Genomic DNA, 18,619 nt, shown 5'->3' with positions numbered 1-18,619 from the left:
TCTCTTAGTAATTATGTCCGTAATTAGTGCTAGTAACTTGATAAACTCACACTGTCACTCACTAGTCCTTGAGTACACTACTGCTCTCCATCATGACGTGGGCAAGCCCTCTCACTTGTGGTGTCTGCACACATGTAGTATCACAGCTATATGTGATGTGAGTTCTCCGAATGCTTACTAATATGTGTGGTTTTAACATGGCTAGATGAAGGTGATGTATGTTATAATTTTATCAGGTACACTGCTATTTGTGTGAACTGTATGTGCCCATTTGTGCCAGCTTCTTTTTAACTTAACAACCCAGGGTATTATCCTTCTTTCCTGAATGCCAGGACCTAAGCTTATACCAGAATAATGAGGAATTGCACAGTTTGAAGATTTGACCATGAATGACAGAAGCAGGGCCAGATTGTTTCTCAAGTTTCCACATAGTTCTGGTTAGCCAAGCATAATAGCCCATATCCAGCTTGCTGTCATTCAAAACACTGTAAAGTTAAACATATGACTTGTCACCGCTTTCTGTTTCCATCTCACTGAGCCATGTATTAAACAGGCATGCACAAGATCAGTTTGCCTTTGCTGATATCAAATAAATCTGAAAACAGTGCGCAGGTAAAAGAGATCTAATCCAGTCTGGAGTGCAATGGTGTCAAAGGTTTTTGATCACTTTTGATTACACTTATAAGAACATGATACAAACTCTTTATCACTTTCTCTCAGATTTGATGCACTAACACAAGTGTAGTTAGACATTATTTTTATGAAGGCTTCCATGAAATATTAAGTGCTAGGAATTGCCAAATCTGGTAGCCTCATGGAGGCAAGGCTGCCACAATGACTAGGGAAGGAAAACTTCCCCCTGTACTCAGTGCTGATGAGGCCCAACCTCAAATACTGTGTTCAGTCTGGGGTACCTCCATACAGAAAGAACATCAAAGTGCTGGAGCAGGTACAAAGAAGGGCAACAAGGCTTGTGAGAGCTTGGAGAATATGCACTACGAGGAGCAACTGAAAGAACGGGGACTGTTTTGTCTGTGGAAGAGGAGGCTGAGGGGAGACCTTATTGCTCTCTTCCAATACCTGAAAGGTGATTGCAGTGTTGCAGTGTTCGATATATACAAATTTTATAAACTGTCTCATCTTTCATATCTTCTTATATCTCATTCTAGCTCTCCAGGTTGTGCCATTTCATTGCATATTATTATTATACAGAGCTCAGCCACCAAAGCTGTGCTGATAGGAAAAAGATGGCAGTGCTAACTATCAGTCATTAAACTGATAGCTTGTTTTTCCCCTTCTCTCTTTGTGAAGTGTTTAATCAAGGAAAAATGGGAAAAGGAAGACAAGAAGAACTACAATGGTGGCAACAATGTGCAAGGTCAAAAAACAGTGCAGATGTGTGTTTTGACAACACCAGCCTAAACAGGCCCAAAAACTGCTGTCAATTACTAACCAGATTCACCTTGCATGTTAGAAATCTTTTCAATTGTTCTTTTACAGTACACTAATAATTATAATAATAAAGTTGAATTTATATGAAATACTGAGCAAGAGAACGTATTTGGCTTATTTTCAGTTTATGCTTTCAAAGATACAGAACTGCTGTGAGCAAGCTTATGAATTTGATGCTAAGAAATTAAGATAAAAAAGAGAAAACACTTCTAATGAACATGTCATACACAAATCAAATCATATACAACATAAATACCGTACAGATACAAGACAGTATCTGACTTCCTACATATACTACATGTTATTATTGCTCTAGGGAAAACAAAAAAAAAAGTTGTGAACTAGAATTGATGTTCTGAAGGCTTTGGACTGGAAAGTGCAACATAAGTACTACTAGTTGTGATGATTAATAGCATTTCAAAGATAAGTAAAGTATTGTGTTACATTTTCCATTTGAATTTGCATTCAACATAAAGAGTTGAAAACTGTCATTTTAAAATGAAATACAGAGATTTGTACTGGATATCAAACCAAGATAAGTGATTCTCGCTCTTGCATCCTCTCAAGCCATAAATAGTATTTTATGTTATAGAGATTCTACTCTCAGCATCATCTATAGCAGGTACTTATAAGCTAATATTATGATCAATTAAGGAAAATGAATAAAAATTATATGACATATGACACTGGTAGCATTCTGGTTAGAATGCATAGCTAGTCATAGAGTGACACACAGAGTTAGCTAGAGAATTAATTCCATTTAGGTATATTCTTATAACTCTACTACTTTCTCAATTCAGTGTCTTATAGCTTGTACAAGACCAATCAGGCATTCTGTAGTTATTACTAATGGACAATGAAAGAGTAAATTTCAATGGCCATACTTCAGTAGATATGCTGTAACAGTATCATAGAATCATAGAATCATATACTCTCTAATGTTGGAAAAGACCTCAAAGATCCCAGTCCTACCACCAATATTTCCCCACTAAAGAACATCTAAACATTTCTTGAACACTTCCAGGGACAATGACTCCACCACCTCCCTGGACAGGCTTTTCTATCACCTGACCACTCATTCAGAGCATTTTTTCCTAATGTCCAATTCAGATCTCTCCTGCAGCAACTTGAGGCCATTCCTTCTAGTCCTATCACTTACATGGGAGAAGAGGCCGACTCCCAGTTCACCATTACCTCCTTTCTGAGAGTTGTAGAAAGCGATAAAGTCTCCCCTGAGCCTCCTGCTGACTAATCAATCACAGTTCCCTCAATTGCTCCAGAGTGAGGTGCTCCAGACCTCACATGGAACATGGAGACAGTAGGAGATTGTCTTTTGTATTAATACTTATGCAGTTGCTGCAGAAAGTATTTCCTTGGTTGCAGGCACAGTATATGATTCTGTACCACAGGCACAGTAAATGATGCTGTACCATAATCAGTTGACTACTTACCTTCTGAGTCCTTTACCTCCTTCAGGTAATTAAGCACCAAGCATCACCACAAAATCAAATAACACTGATTCCTTTCAGAGAAAATGTTCCTTCATTTATAGCAGAGGAAAACAAAAAGAGAATCTCTTTTAGCTTATCACTAGTGAAAATTTGCAGGTGCTGCTCTCACAGTCACCTGGAAAACTCTCAAAATAATCTCTGTAGAATTATAAGTTCTGCCTTGTTTCTGTTGGACAGTCAGCAGCTGATTTTCTCTTGCCTTTTATTTAATTATAGAGTAAGCTGTACGACACCATTTTCTTTAGTTACAGCCCTAGGCTTGTTACTATTTTAAGTAGAATCAGTATTAAAATACTCAGCTCATTTTTCACGTAAATTTCCACGATCTACTTATAGAAACTATGTTGAACTTCAGAAAATTACTTCATATGTCCTTCTCCTAATTAATAATTTTGATATCTTTTTGTCTTATAAATTTCAGACTCCATTGGTAGTATCTTAGTTTATTTGTATATTTTGGAATGTATTACTTACATTATAGAGGATTAAAACATAATTTATTACATCAGAAGGGAAGTCCATCACGCAGACTATTTCTTATTTGGTAGCAGTAAATAGTAGACACTTACAGACGACATTCAAAACAGGGCAGGTAGGGTTCCATCATGGGTGTTGGGTGCAAATAATTCCTAAATCATAGATCATGTTCTCATTGTTATGGCTTTGTACAGGGTACATCATTTAACTGGAAATCAATATTAAATCTTGATATCTTTTATACCATTAAAAATCTATTTCATTTTTTCCCCATTTCATATTTTATCTATCAGATAATTTACCTCCCAAGTCTTCTGCTTTCTTTCACATTAATCTGACTTCACTCCAAACATTTAATTTATTGCTATAATTTCTTCAGATGACAGTACCATCTTCTGATCTTAGTATTGTTTTTCTTTGCTAAGGGAGTATGCATAAGGTTCTTTTTGTTGGCTTTGCACAGGAAAACTACTGAAACAGCTATCCATCACTGACAGCTGTCTGATATGTTCTAAATAAAGCTTGCTTTGGGTATACCAATGCCTCATTTATACTGCAAAGGCAGTCAAATGATATACAGCATCTTCTAGGAGTTTCATTACAGTATTCATTCCTAATTAACTGTGTACAAGTCTATCTCTGCCTCAAAAATTGATTACAATCAGTGAAAACTGTCCCCTGCCTTACCTAGAAACCTTTACATAATCAGCATATGCCTTTTGTATGAGCCTTCTTTTTACAGTAATAGAGTGAAACTGGAATAATGCATAGTGTTTGTATGTAGCACTGTATTCAATATTGGGTTTATTAAGTCTCTTTCAGCTCGAGAAGTGGTCCTGCTGAAACAGATTCTGAATTGTCTATTGGTGGTGGTGGTTGTTTTTTTTTCTACATTCTACATTTTTTTCTACATTCTACAAAGTCTAGGATTTCCTTGTGGTCACAGTAGACAATTCTCCAGCTGCAGAATTCTAAAGTTCATTTCCTGTATTTTGTGCTCTGCTGCTGGTTTTCAAACATTTCATCTTATCCTATATGCTAATGTTGTCACATTAGATAATTCAGAGTTGCCAGGAGTAATGTATTGTAGCCCAAAATAACTGCAGAGCTGAGAGGAAACATTCCTTTAAGCTAGTAAACAAAGGAAGAGGTGAGCACAATGAGGTAATCAGGGCCTCATTTCCAATGTGAAGTTTTTCTGATGCATTCCTGGTGTCCAGTTTGCCTGTACAGTTTGTCATGAATTCTTACTCTAAACAAAGATTCGTCAAATTGACTACTTCCCATATTAGACTCCAAGATAGAATCTAGAATAAGCGTGGATGTGAAAGTAATCTCTGTTCCCTTGCTGTCTTCACTTCTCCACTGTCCGAAAGAGAAGCTGAGTATGTACTAGAAGCCCTTGCACAGATAAATCTTCTCCTGTATTTCCCTGCAAATGTACCATAATGAGTAAATGACTAGCGCTGTGAAAACCACCTCCCCAGTGGCAGGAGAACACAGGATGGGCATCTCTGTTTTCTGCTTTTAGCATCGAGGTACACAGATAAATACTAATTCCATTTTATATTCAAGCGGACACATTCAGGATTTGATCAATCTGTACACTGCCAGCATCCCTGAGCTTCATTGGCTTCAGACATGGAGAAAAATCCTGTCTCTGAAACACATAGCATTTGTCATGGTACAGAAAAGTGATTATGCACATGCACTGTATGGTTGAGAGAGCACTAAAAAATTTTCTCCTCCTGATACACTAAGCCATGCAGAAAGAAGCTTGTGAAGGAAAAAGGAGATTGCTTTTTATTCCATATTGTGTCTACTTTCATTGTATCCCTTTGAGATAATGAATTTGTTTTGGAGCATGCTTTCTACTATTCCTTTTCCTTCTTGGTAAGTGGAGCTACTCAGTATTGTGAAGAATCCCTTAGGAATGAATCCTGACACACTCAGATACTTTTCACAGAACGTTAAAGCATAAAACAAATGCAAATAAAAAAAGCACATCTACACTGAGTTGCAGCTTAAGGTTGAAGAAATATGCAAAGTGGCACATAAAGTTCTTTATCGGATGGACTGTGATGAAATTGCTTGGGAAAATTAAAGTTTAGGAATGTCATAACTACTTCAGAATAATACGTAGCAACTGAATAGCCTTATCCCTACCCATCAAAGAAAGACATCAAGAAAGACATCATTGCAGGTTTCATCTTTCTCTCAGCCTTTGGTTGGTTTGTTCTTTGGTTTGCTTTTTTTGTTGTTTTGGTTTTGTTTCAGTAATCTGCTGGCATTTAATTGCTATGAAGGCTATTTCATTAAAGATAAAATTTCAGCTAGGACTTTTGTATTCTGATCTTTACTTGTACTGGGTTGAAGTATAACTAGTTTCCCATTTTCCCTATTTCATTCCTCAAGAGTTTTTTGTTATAAATTCCTGTTCCTATCTGTTCCTAATTTTGATGAAATTCGCCATGCTGGGCATTGGGGTCTATCTAAAATCCTCTTGAACGGTTTAAATTTTTAATTGATTTACTTGCAAAGTCCAGTTATCTGTAGCAGAGAGAGAATTATAAATGTGCTATTCTGAATGTAGATAATAGAAAGTGTAGTAGAAATAAATGTCTGAAAATGTTTCTGCAGGATGAGAAATTTCAGACATGTCTCAGTTGACCTGTTAACCACTGAGATATTTGGTTGGCTGATAGACTTCAGCAGCTTTGCATAGATCCCTTCCTCACTGCTACACCCTGTACTGCCCCTTGCGTCTAGAGTTGGAAGGTATGGAGCAAGGGACTGCAGTTCAACCTAGCATCACTAGAAATTAGACAGTGGATATTAAGGTCAACAGAATACTTCTGTTATTAAAATTCTGACAGTGTAATATAAAGGCATCTAACAAGGATAGAAGGAAATGACATGTCAATTATCAGTTATTAACCATGTTTGTGATGGAAGTCTTTTTAGAGCATATCACAGGCAATGGGGATGCATGCAATTGTTTCCATATAATAGGAATTCTCTTCTGTGAAATTCTATGTTGCCAAAAAATATAAGAAGACAAGTAGTCCAAGCTGAATAAAGCATCTGCCATGAAATCTGAAAGAATTTAAACTCACATATAAACACTTAGGAGTAACTTTTCATAATTTCTGAAAATGTATTGCAAAAATTTCTGATTTTTTTTTCAACTTGAAAATTTGGCATAACTATTTAAATATCTGCTGTTCTTCATTTCCTTGACAGTAATTATGTACATCAGTGAAATTACACAAATAAAGAAAAAAAAAATTAAAAAAGAACTATAGAAGTTAACAACACACAGTACCATAGTATTTATGTATAATAAAAGAAAGGAGTATACTGGCAGACAGAAAGCAAAATTGGGACAAGCAGCTCATGGAAAATATATTTGGCTTATTTGCAATAATTCTTTGTACAACATCGCATTATTTGAAAGTAAGCAGTCCGTGCCATCTTCCCTTATTCTTTCTTCTACCAGCAATAATATGGGTTTTTTTTGTTCGTTTTATATTTTTTTAATGAAAAATTAGTTGTGTCTACTTTTAATTTAGCATCATTATTATAATACATTTCTAAAAGGGAAACAGAAATGTTTGAAAATTGTAAGCTCAGAAGACAATTTTGACTAAAGTGTTATTCATTTGTTTTTCTTATCTTTCTTATGTTATCCTACAGAATAAATTGTATTTGCGTCTCAAAGCAGTGTGTGTTTGAGGCCTAGGCTTTTGTTGTCCCTGATTTGGTAGTAATGCATCTCTACTAACTGATAGGAGGAGGAAAAGTTAATCATCAGAAAAAAATTGATTACTTTTGGGATGTTATTGAAAACTGTACAATAAGAAAAGCAAAGCTTCCATAGAAGGTGTGTGGCATTTCCTATTCCAACTGATAGAGGGCACTGTGCTTTGGTAGAAGTTTCAAGTGAGATGCTTTCTGATGCATAATTATTTTCTTGGTTTTTTTTTTTCTCAGGCATACATTAGTTCATGGAAAAAAACCTGCTTACTGCACTGACCCATCATCCTTTAATTTTCCTTTTGCATGGGTCTCTAAAATCATGATTAGAAAAACAGGTTCATTAGTGTTCTATTTGTTCATTTCTTTCAACATGCATACTCTGTGTAAGTAGTATCCTTCATTATTTTCTAATGTTATTGTGCAACAACAGTATTATACAGTAGACAATTTGGGGATAATATCAGCTATAAAACATTGCAAGTACAGGCCAACGATATAACTGCTTCAAGCTACCTAAATGATTCAGTCACCCACTATTTTATTTTATTTTTTCCTACAGAATAACAAAATAGAGATGTCTGCAGAAATTTAATGGAAACAGTTATTGATTCCAACTTGGGGTATTCTATGATTCTATGATTATGTGGCAGCCCAAGGAACTACCAATGTGTCAGCCTCACCTTTGTGCTGGGGTAGACTGTGAAACAGATCTTCCTGAAAATTGTGCTAAGGCACATGTAAGATGCAGGGAGATAATATGAGACAACCAGGATGACTTCATCAAGGGCAAGCCCTGCTTCACACACCTATTGGCTTTTATGATAGCATAACTGCATCAGTGAAGAGTGAAGGGGAGAGCCACTGATGTTGTCTATCTGGACTTCAGTAATGCCTTTGCTATGATTTACCCAGAACATTCTTCTCTCCAGACTGGAAATATATGGATTTGATGACTCTTCAATGGACAAGGAACTGGTTGCAAGATCATACCCAGAGAATTGTAGTAAATATCTCAATGTCTGGATATGACAAGTAGTGTCCTTCAGGGTTCACTGCTGGGACCAGTGTTCTTTAACATCTTCATCAGTTACATCAACAGAGGGACTGAGTGCACCCTCTGCAAATTTGCAGATGACACCAAGCAGTGTGTTCTGGTTGACACACATGAGGGATGGAATGTCATCCAGAGAGACCTGGACATGCTCAAGCAGAGTGCCCCAGAGAACCTGATGAGGTTCAACAAATACAAATGCAGTGTCATGCACCTGTGTCATGGCAACCCTCACCATAAATACTAGCTGGAAAATTAAAGAATAGAGCACAGCCCCAACAAAAAGGAGTTGGGGGCACTGATGGATGGCAAGCTGAATGTGAGCCAGCACTCTGCCCTCACAGACCAGAAAGCCAACTGTATCCTGAGCTGCATCAAAAGAAGTGTGGCCAGCAGGATGATGGAGGTGATCCTGCCTCTCTACTCTGTGCTGGTGAAGTCTCACTGCATCAAGATGTGTAGACCTCAGTACATGAGAGACATAGACTGTTGGAGTGCATGCAGATGATACAAGGGATCTGTGAGGACAGCCTGAGAGAGTTGAAGTTGTTCAGCCTGGAGAAGAGAATGCTCTGAGGTGACCTGATAGTGGTCTTTTAGTATCTAAGGGGGATTATAAGAAAGAAGTGGAGAGAGACTCTTTGGCAGGGTCTGTTGTGACAGGACAAGGAGAAATGTTTTCAAACTAAAAGAGGAAAAATGTAGATCGGTTAGAGGAAGAAGTTTTTTACAATAAGGGTGGTAAGGCCCTGGAACAGGTTCCCCAGATAGATACTGGCTGCCTCATCCTTGGAGGCATTCAAAGTCAAGCTGGACAGGTGTCTGAAAAACCTGATCTTATATGTATATATCTCTTCATTGCAGAGAAGTAGTTGGACTAGATGATATTCAAGGGTCCCTTGTTTTGCAATTGTTTTGGATGTTTGTTGAGTGATAGCTATGCTGCCAGAGCTGTCTCATGCCACTCAGTGGGGAAGAGCCAGCACTATGACGGCATAACAGCAGGGAGCAAGACTAATTCCTCGTTGTTCTGAGTTGCATGCAGTCTGTGGGTCACAGGTTGGGCATGCCTGTTCTGTTATAAGCATTTCAGTAAGCCTTCCTCTGTGTGCAAAGTCTGAACTTCTTTCTTCTGTGGAAGTCTGTCAGCTTTCTGGCACTGTATTTTTTTAGATGCATGTCAGAAGTGTGTCATTATGGAATCAAATTCTACATCTCCAGTGGAAATGCCCCTCTTATTTTATTGCTCAGAAACACCACCTGCTGTCTGCTCCAGCTTGCTCTGAATAATCTCTGAAATTTCCACTGGGCCTAGGGTAGCTTTATATCTTCACAAATCAATTTGCTGAGATTCAGTACATTTTACTTTGGGCACATTTATCCTATAACAATGACTTCCTGTTGTGAAGCAGAACTAAAGAGAACCATTCGTCTGCGTGCAGTTAAAGCCTTGAACACATAATGCCACCATTCTCATAGACCATAATTGTGAGCAAAACCCATGCTTCACGAACTGTTACTTCTGTTTTTATAGCATAATTTAGAAAAAAATATATATAGTCAGATGCTTCTTCATTTAATGGACATTATATTCTACCACCAGCTGCCAAATAATTTGTAGAGATACATTATCTTTTAATGAATATGTCCTATGAGAAAGACAGAAGTAGAAAGGCTGTTTATTAAGAGTACAGCAAAGAAAAACAAACATTGTCTTTTGGAAAGCAATTAAAATACATTATCTCTCTTGGCTATAGATTAAGTAGCAGAGAAATACAAATAGCATTTTTATTTAACCTCAGGAAAAAGGAAAAGCCTCATTAATTAATGAAATAGCCTCAATGCAACACCATTCAACTGAATAAATGTTCATCATAGTTCAATGTAAAGACTTTCAGCATTCAGATCCTCATCAATGATGGCCATTCAAACATCCTCAAAAATCTAGATGCCCATAGTTCTGATGTAGACCCCGCTCCTTTTCAGGTATTTAAGCATCTTAACTCAAAATTGTGTTCCTTAACTTATGATTCAGGTACCTATATTTCTTCTGGTAATTCAGCTTTGGCCATTGACATGGCTCCCCATAGGTAGTTCTCTACCTAAATTTCTCTGTAGATGAATTTTATCTTTGCTCTTATGCTTGGGTAACATGACATAACTTGAGGAAAAAAGATGCAGACATTGGTATTTTGTAGAACAGTCTAGTAGCTAGAGCACTTACCAACAATGTAGAACTTAAGAGCTTCTTTTACTGGGCTTAAGGATTTTTTCAGATGAAGAGGGTTGATATATTTGTCCCATTCTCTCTCTTTCTCTCCAAAGTGATCGCCAAATCTTGTACACTGCTGACTGGTTTATTCATAATCAGTAACATCTTAATTTCTTTTTCATAAAGTACTATCCACTCAATAGCATGACTACTGTGTGGTAACCACTTGCCATCATACTCTATCAGGCACTGGTCTGACCATCTTTCTATGCTGTAGTGGCCACTGAGCTTGGATTTCCTAAATCCTTGTATACAGGATGTCAAATAAAAAGAAATTTAAGAAATTCCACAATAAAAATATTTGGAAATAGTAATGACATTTATGCATATAGAAACATAGCTTGATTCCACACAACAAATTCACAGAAAGATTTTCTTAGGAATACCTGTTGGCTAGCATTTTGAGTCTCATGACTGATTTCAAAGTAAAAATTATTGCTGATCACCTCTGGTACCCTGACTCCTCCGGGTGATTGCTGTGAATCTCTTTAAGTTTCTTTTCTTTCTATTATGGAAAAATAAAAAACATGACTTTCAGAGAGTTTTCTCAAAATCTGAAGTGCAGCACAAATGGTTCAGATTACTACTAAACTCATCTGGTAAATACTGTATTAAAATCACTATACATTAATCGCAAAAATTGATTACTTATTGATATAAATTACTAACCTATCATGTTTCTATTATATCTGTCCTATTCATTTTTCTTTCCCTTTCATTCTTTTTTTACTTCTCAAACATCCCAGAAAGAAAATCTACCAGTGTCTTTTTTTTTTTTTTTTTCAGGGTAAACCTTATTTTAAATCTAATAAATTTTGATTTGACTCAATACTCCAAAGCTCCAAAAGAGAGTGTGGGTAAATTATTCATTGCAATTGTTCACTACTTTCTAATTATTATATTGTTAAGACATAGTCTGACCTAATAATCTGGTATATTTTTAAACTTTAAATCCCTGCAATCTAATGAAAGTGACATACCATATGATGGAATAATGCTAAAGTTAAATACCTCTTGTGGATCACTTCAGAAATTCAATTTCTCAATTTCAAACTCAGAATAGACAAACATTCACAAAAGCTGTAAGTATGGATTGTACTGAAATTCATGCTATCATACTTTACATTAATATGAGAATGAAAATATGCATGGAAGTTTGCTTTCTTCTCACAGTTATCATCATTTACAGTAGCAAGCAGTAAGCATCTGGATATATTGAGAAGTAACAGTTTGACAAAGATTGAATGTTCTCCTGCTTGTATATGTTGAATGTTTTTGGGTGTAAATTCATTAAAAAGGTAATTTAAATAAATACAGTAAGCTAGAAAGCAAAATGTATATGAATGTGAAGAAAATTAAATCACTACATCTGACATATCAGAAAATAATGAAATGAGGTTTATAGTAGATGTTTCTCCAGCAGAACAATCTGTAAGAATGAAGACTTTTGAGCAGAGAAGATAGTATTTATTTGTGAACTTGGCATAGTAGTTTACGTGCTGAATTTGTTACCAAAATAACTCTCCTAATATTTTGACATCTTATAATCCCCCCAGTTAAAAAACAAAACAAAACAAAACAAAAAACAACCACAAAACAAAACAAAACAAACAAACAAACAAAAAAAAAAACACCAAGAACACACACAACACAGAACTGAATAAATCTAAAACATTTTGTCAATTCACTGTGTTACATTATATGCCTTTTCCTTACATGGCTAAATATTTGGAAGTTGCTGACAAAAATGTACCATTTTTAAGTGTCTAAAAGATTTATTACAGATTACATTATTCCTTTCTTTTGTCTTCAAATACAAAGTCAGTTTGAAATGACAGTCATCTTTTCTTCCTTATCTGTGATGGTTTCAACTGATAATTATAGGTGGGAAAAGTATACAAAAATTTTAGTAAAGTTTTGAGTTTATGTTTAACATGTCTATATTTGTAATGCTGTATGATCTATCCTATAATGGAAATAGTCAATCAGACTTATCTGAGACATTTTTTTGTATAATAACAGAAGAACTGGGCTGACAAAGATTAAATTTCTTTTTCTCTGTTCAAAAATCTATTTGTAGAGAAGGAAAAATAAGTTTTATTTTGCTTTAAGATTCACAGTGCCTCAAGAAAGTGTGTACAAACTCTTAAAAAACTGCTGAAAATGGCATATTTACAAAAAAAAAAAAAAAATTAATGAAGTATTATTAATCAATAATATCTAAATCACCTTGATGTGACACTTAAAACTAGTGAGTTTACATTGTCAGGAAGTTATGTTACTTTTGCAGTCCACTGTTGTAACAATGCATACATTACAAAGACTTTTGCTTTGTAGGGAAATATCACATACCTATGTACAAAAAGTATGTCATTAAAACGAAAATTTAAAAAATAATTAGAAAATTAAAGCTAGATTAGAGCAACTCCATTGCTTTCTATTTCTTCCGATTAACTGTTTTCACTCCTTGGGTTCTATTTTCAGTGAGCTCAAATGTAATGAAGGCTGCAAGAAGTCTTACTATTCTAAACATCTCTGTAATTAATTACCATAACTTTGTTAGTGATGATTTAGAATCCATCTCATTATTTTTTGAATCAGTGATATAATTAGTTTCAGTGTGATTTCTGGCAGGTGAACCCTAGGTTAGAAAAATCTTAAAGGTTTATTTTTTCATTGCTTAATGTTCTCCTCCCTGCATTTATTTCCATGTTTATTTCCTTTATCATTTAATTTGGTTTGGCCTCCACAAAAATCAAAGAGAAGACACATTTAGATATTTGATTATACTAATCTAGAATAGCCCTGTGACCACCAATAATTTCATTAAAGTTCCATCAATAGTTCATGCAAACAAGCTTGTCTAGTCTTAACATTTCTGGGTAAAAAATTCAAAACACATCAAAGACTTTCTTTTTTTTTTTTTTTCTTAAGAAAAGAAGAGATGCAATTTTACAACAATGTTATCATGACCAATATAAAATGAGACTTATTCGCACTCTTGGTTTTCAGTCTGGGTAATTAAAATTGGATGAATTCTACACTGGACAAATTGGAAAGCATTACATGAATTTACTGAATTCACATATTAATACACCATTAATTCTAAACTACTTTCTGGGGAGAAGCCTTGGTGTGATATGCACATTAATGCACCCATTGATTCTTGCTAGTGACAGATGTCCAATGAAATTAGCCCAGCTTAGTTCATAGGATGTCTATTTCCTTTCTGCATTGATACATGTTTTGTAAGTATAAATAGGATTAAAAAAATCCTACTGTTGATCATTTGAGATGATCATGTGTCATTAATCCACAGACTATTGGGCTGCAGAATAGATTTCTCTACTCATTTGGTGAGGTTACGCCAGTGACATCAACAGGACCCAGGAGCTGCTAGAAAGGTCCTTGATATAACCTTGGCTTGTCAAACCTGCATGGTTGTGAGAATCCTTCTCTGTTTTTTTGGCTCAAATCTTGCTTCCTGAGGAATTTCTTGTGATAAGACTCTGATTGATTTGTTGAGGAGGCAACTAATGGGTGCTAACCGTGTGACAATGGATATCACTTTGGGAACATTTGAAAGCCCCTTCCTCCAGAGCTCCCTGCTCTATATAGAAGAGCGGATGAGAGTGCTCAGGAGTGTTTACTGGCGGAAGATCTGGCCTGTGACAAAACAGCTTCAGCTAGGTGTGGGAAAATTGGGGAACGATACCATCGTGTTCTGTGAGAAACAGGATGCAGATGGGCACCCCTGCTCCCTCTTATCTGCTGGCAAGGCCCGGAAGATGGGAACAAAGGAGTTTCTGCTGAGATCCCAGAGCCAGAAGCTGCCACTCAAAGGAGAGCTGACTCAACCACTTTGGATTTGAGCTGTCACTCCAAAGATAGCTGACTTCACCACTTTGAAAGCATTGAAAAGGGGCCATCATCGCCATGGTCGTCGTCGTCCTTCTCACCGTCGTCGTTGTCAACAGAACAACTCTGCCTGACGACCCACCGCTACTGAAGATCAAAGACTGAACTACGAACCTCGCTGGATCCATGGTGGTGACTATGTCCCTCTTGCTGCCTATAATGACTCCTTGCTTCTTCTTTTCTATCTTTTCTATCGCCCTCCTTCCCTTCCCCCATCACCCTAATTCATAACAGTGTCCGTCCTCCCCTTCCCCATTTCCCTAATTAAGATTTGTAATAAACTGGTCGGACCAACATTTGAACCGTTGCTTCTTAATCTCACACCGGGTATATAGATAATAAAAGAACCTCCTCTCCCTCTTATAAATTGGAGCGAGACAATGGTCTCAAAAAATTCTGAGCAAGGCCCCAGAGTTAGCTGAGGCTATAGACTTTCCTAGTCAACAGTTTGGGTGAGACTACTCTTTTTCAGGGGAAAGAGGACTTAATAAAGTGGATGCCATTGCACTGTTCCCAGGTGAACTTAGTGTCAGATAATGGACACTTCAGTTAGAGCACAAATAAGTTTCAGAATAAATCTTAATTTTTTCCTTATTAATTTAATCCAAGATCCAATACTTAGACAGCAAAGAACTTCTTGTTCTCTGTCCTCTTCTAATTTTAATAGCCTGTATTATACCCTTAATTTTTGTCTTCCAAAGCCAACCAAGCTTTCAAAGGATGGTTATTACACATTGCTATAAAGTAAATTACAAAGCATCAGTGTAATTTTTTCTTGATGTGATACGAATACCAAGGACCAAAAGACAACCTGATTATATGACAGTGTTTCCTTGGCATAAATCAATAAGGTTTTCCCTCTGAAACCTAATCAGCTTGCCTTTTTTCTCAGACAAATCAATGAAAGACAAATCCCTCAGTCATTGGAACTACAGAGATTTACAAGCAAAACCTTTGCCTTCCATTTCATCACAACTCACTGCAATTACACCCATTCCATTGTGTGAGACTCCTAAAATACATTTTTATATTGCAGAAGGAAAGTTGGGTAATTTTGGAGGGGGTGTGTGTTAATAAGCCACATGTTTGAATTATCTTTTATTTTTACTTCTATACTGATATATGGAAAATAAACACTGCAAAAACTCCCCATCTCTTTTAAAGGTGAATTTCAAATGCAAGGTCTGCTCTGAAAGTAATGCCTTATATTTTATTATGTTGGCCCATGACACCAGAGGCAGATGCTGGTGGTATGGCAGTAGAGGTTGAACCTTCCCACCAATATTCCATTAAATTTTGTTGCCATGTGACAGATAGCAGCAGAGGGGCAGTCCAACAGAACTGCATCTGACAAGGAGGTGAGAATGAAGTAAAGGTGTGGAACTGAAATCCTCTATGTGGCACCCACTAACATTCACTGATGCTTGCTGAATGTTATGGAGGTAAACAGTGGATGTGAGCACAGCAAGGCAGTGGATGCATTTTAGCAGTGGTTATAGCAACAGTTGTTCACATCTATGGAGCAGATATTTAAAGTGTGGAATGCCAGCTCTTGTTAATTGCTGGTGAAAATGCATTGCTAATGGTAGTGACTGTGTTGGAAAATATTGTTCTGCAGCTGAAAATGTGCTGTGTAAAATAACATAAATTGCGCTATTTGGATTTGTCATAGTTTGAATGGAAGTAAGTCAGAGGTATAGTTTCCAGAGCAAACTATGTACCTCTCTTCATACTCTGCACAAGTTTTCAATATTTACAAAACCAACACTGATTTTTCATCCTATGGTTAAATTCTTCATGGCATATTACACTTTAAATTTTGGATAATGTTATACTCAGAAACTGCAATCTGGCATCTTTACTAACTCTAAAATAAAAGTATATAGTCCATAGCAAAAAAAAATAAAACCTAATAAAACCAACTACATGTGGACAAGGAGAAATAGTAATTGGCTGAAAACATAGACAAAGGACAGGATAAACTCAGAAAAAGCCCTTCAACAATCTGTAGAGTGGAGGCAAAAAATAACCCAACAACCAACTCAAAACACAGTTCCTTCAATCAACTCAAATTGCCTTAACCCAGTCTATTTTATGTCATTTTCACCACAGAATTTTGTCACTGGGTTTTCTCAGGATTTATGATATTACAGAGCTTAGCTTTAACACAAAGGACAATACTACTGCTTTGAGTGCTGGAACTGCAAATTAATTCTGTAACTACCTTTGTCTAAAGATCAAATGACACCTTCAACTACAGTATTAGTAGTCTAAAACTGTGTGAATAGCGATTACACACTATTGTTCCAGTAATGCATGCATTAGTGTCCCTAAGGGTGCATTTATGAGGCTAGACCAAACGATTCCATAGGAACTATAACTGTCTTTTAAATCAATGATGCATGCACTAAGGAGTCCCTAAGCACTCATTGACAGTGTTGTTCCAAATAGCTCCCTTGAGACAGGCACTGAGGGAGGTCTTCCTTTTTCAGAGGTAGGTAGGGAACACCATCTCTATTCAGTCTACCCAGTTCTCAGTATTAGCACTAAACCAAGTATTCTACTAGCAGATCTAGTTTCTGAAAAAACTTGTAGTAATGTTCAATATCTCCTTTGTAGCATGAGTCAAGGGAGCAGAAACCCTGGCATGAAACTTTTGGGATTTCTGAATCCCAGAAATGGGATTTCAAGGAAATGTTCCTCATTTATTTATACACTATCTTTCAAAACAGGAATAACACTTTAAATCTTTCCTTTTCAGAACTTAGTCAAACTCCGTCTTCTTCCCCTACTCTGAATTAGCTTAAAGGAGATTAAAATGTGTACGTGCACACACACACACACACAATTACTGGATCTCTCTTACAAAATGAAAGCCAGAAGAAATTAGACAAGATCACGTCACCAAAGGGAACAAATTGATCTTCTTTAAGAAGATATGAAAATTGTTGCAAAACATGTATTAACATAGTCATAAAGAGTGTCATAAACAGTAACATTCTGTAGGTGCATACAACTATAAAATACATATTTGAATATTAGTAATGTTAATTTAACTCAAAATGTATGTATATGGATGAGAATCAGACTTATTATTCACTTTCTGCAGGAACTGCTCAGGTGACAGTGTAGGAGCCTTTAACAGTGATAGTTGTGAAAAGAATGGAAAATATCTGCAAATATCCATTTTGATTCCATTTTGTATTAAATAAATGTCTTTACTTGCCTGAGGGCAGCCTGTAGTCCTGCACGTCAGACAGATGCCTTATCTAGAGCAGAGACTTGACACTTCATTGAAGAATTGTCACTGAACCACAATGGAGATCCCATTGACTTTGTCTCTCAGCTACTGTTAACCTTGGGGAACAGCATTTTCTCTGTGCAAGAGCTTGTTCGTGGGACAGGCACGACAAGGCCACTGGGAACAGGAATGTCCCTTTTAAAGAAATTACATACTGGAGAGAAAATTACACTTGTGAGAGCAAATATCTATTTGCAAACTCAGATAATCAGGTTTTTGTTATTTTAAAAGGTCAGTTAACATATGGAATATTCTAAATGAAAATAAACTATTCCACTAAGTTGTTGGCTTTGGTTTTTGTCTTTTTACTGCCTATTGTATTTCCCTGAACAAGTTATTTGAAGAGTACCACATGCCCACATACAGCTCCAAGGCGTGCCATATTGATTCAGGTGTCTGCAATAGCCAAATAATACAACCAAATGAAATGTAGAGACTGTAAGTAAATCCTGGATGTTTAAGCTAGAAATGAATATCTAAACTGTTTTATTTGGAATGGGATTCACAATCAGTTGCACTGTACCAGATTGTAATATTATTATGTTTTACTTAACACAGACGTCTTTAAGAATCAGCACTCTCATAGATTGTATTAACTGAACACTGTCCATTGCTAATACAGAGTACATTTTTCTTCAGTGGCATTGGTGAATCAGTTTAGCTCCAAGAAACCAAGAGTGCTGTACTATATTACTGTACCAAATTACACTTCCTGAAGATTTGTCTCATAATGTTTCTGAGGGACATTCAAGTTGAATGAGTATTGCCCTGCACAACTGGAAAGATAACTAAATGTTGTAGAACTCAAAGAAATTGCAAAGATGCAAAATAGAGTTGAGTGTCAGTTCTCACTGCCAACCTTCCTCGTAGCTCCACTG

The sequence above is a fragment of the Lagopus leucura genome, unplaced genomic scaffold, assembly GCF_019238085.1.
Source record: "Lagopus leucura isolate 7727_CA_CO unplaced genomic scaffold, USGS_WTPT01 Super-Scaffold_100002, whole genome shotgun sequence".
Taxonomy (NCBI): Eukaryota; Metazoa; Chordata; class Aves; order Galliformes; family Phasianidae; genus Lagopus; species Lagopus leucura.
The sequence above is the reverse complement of the archived record's forward strand: the minus strand, read 5'-3'. Positions refer to the sequence as shown.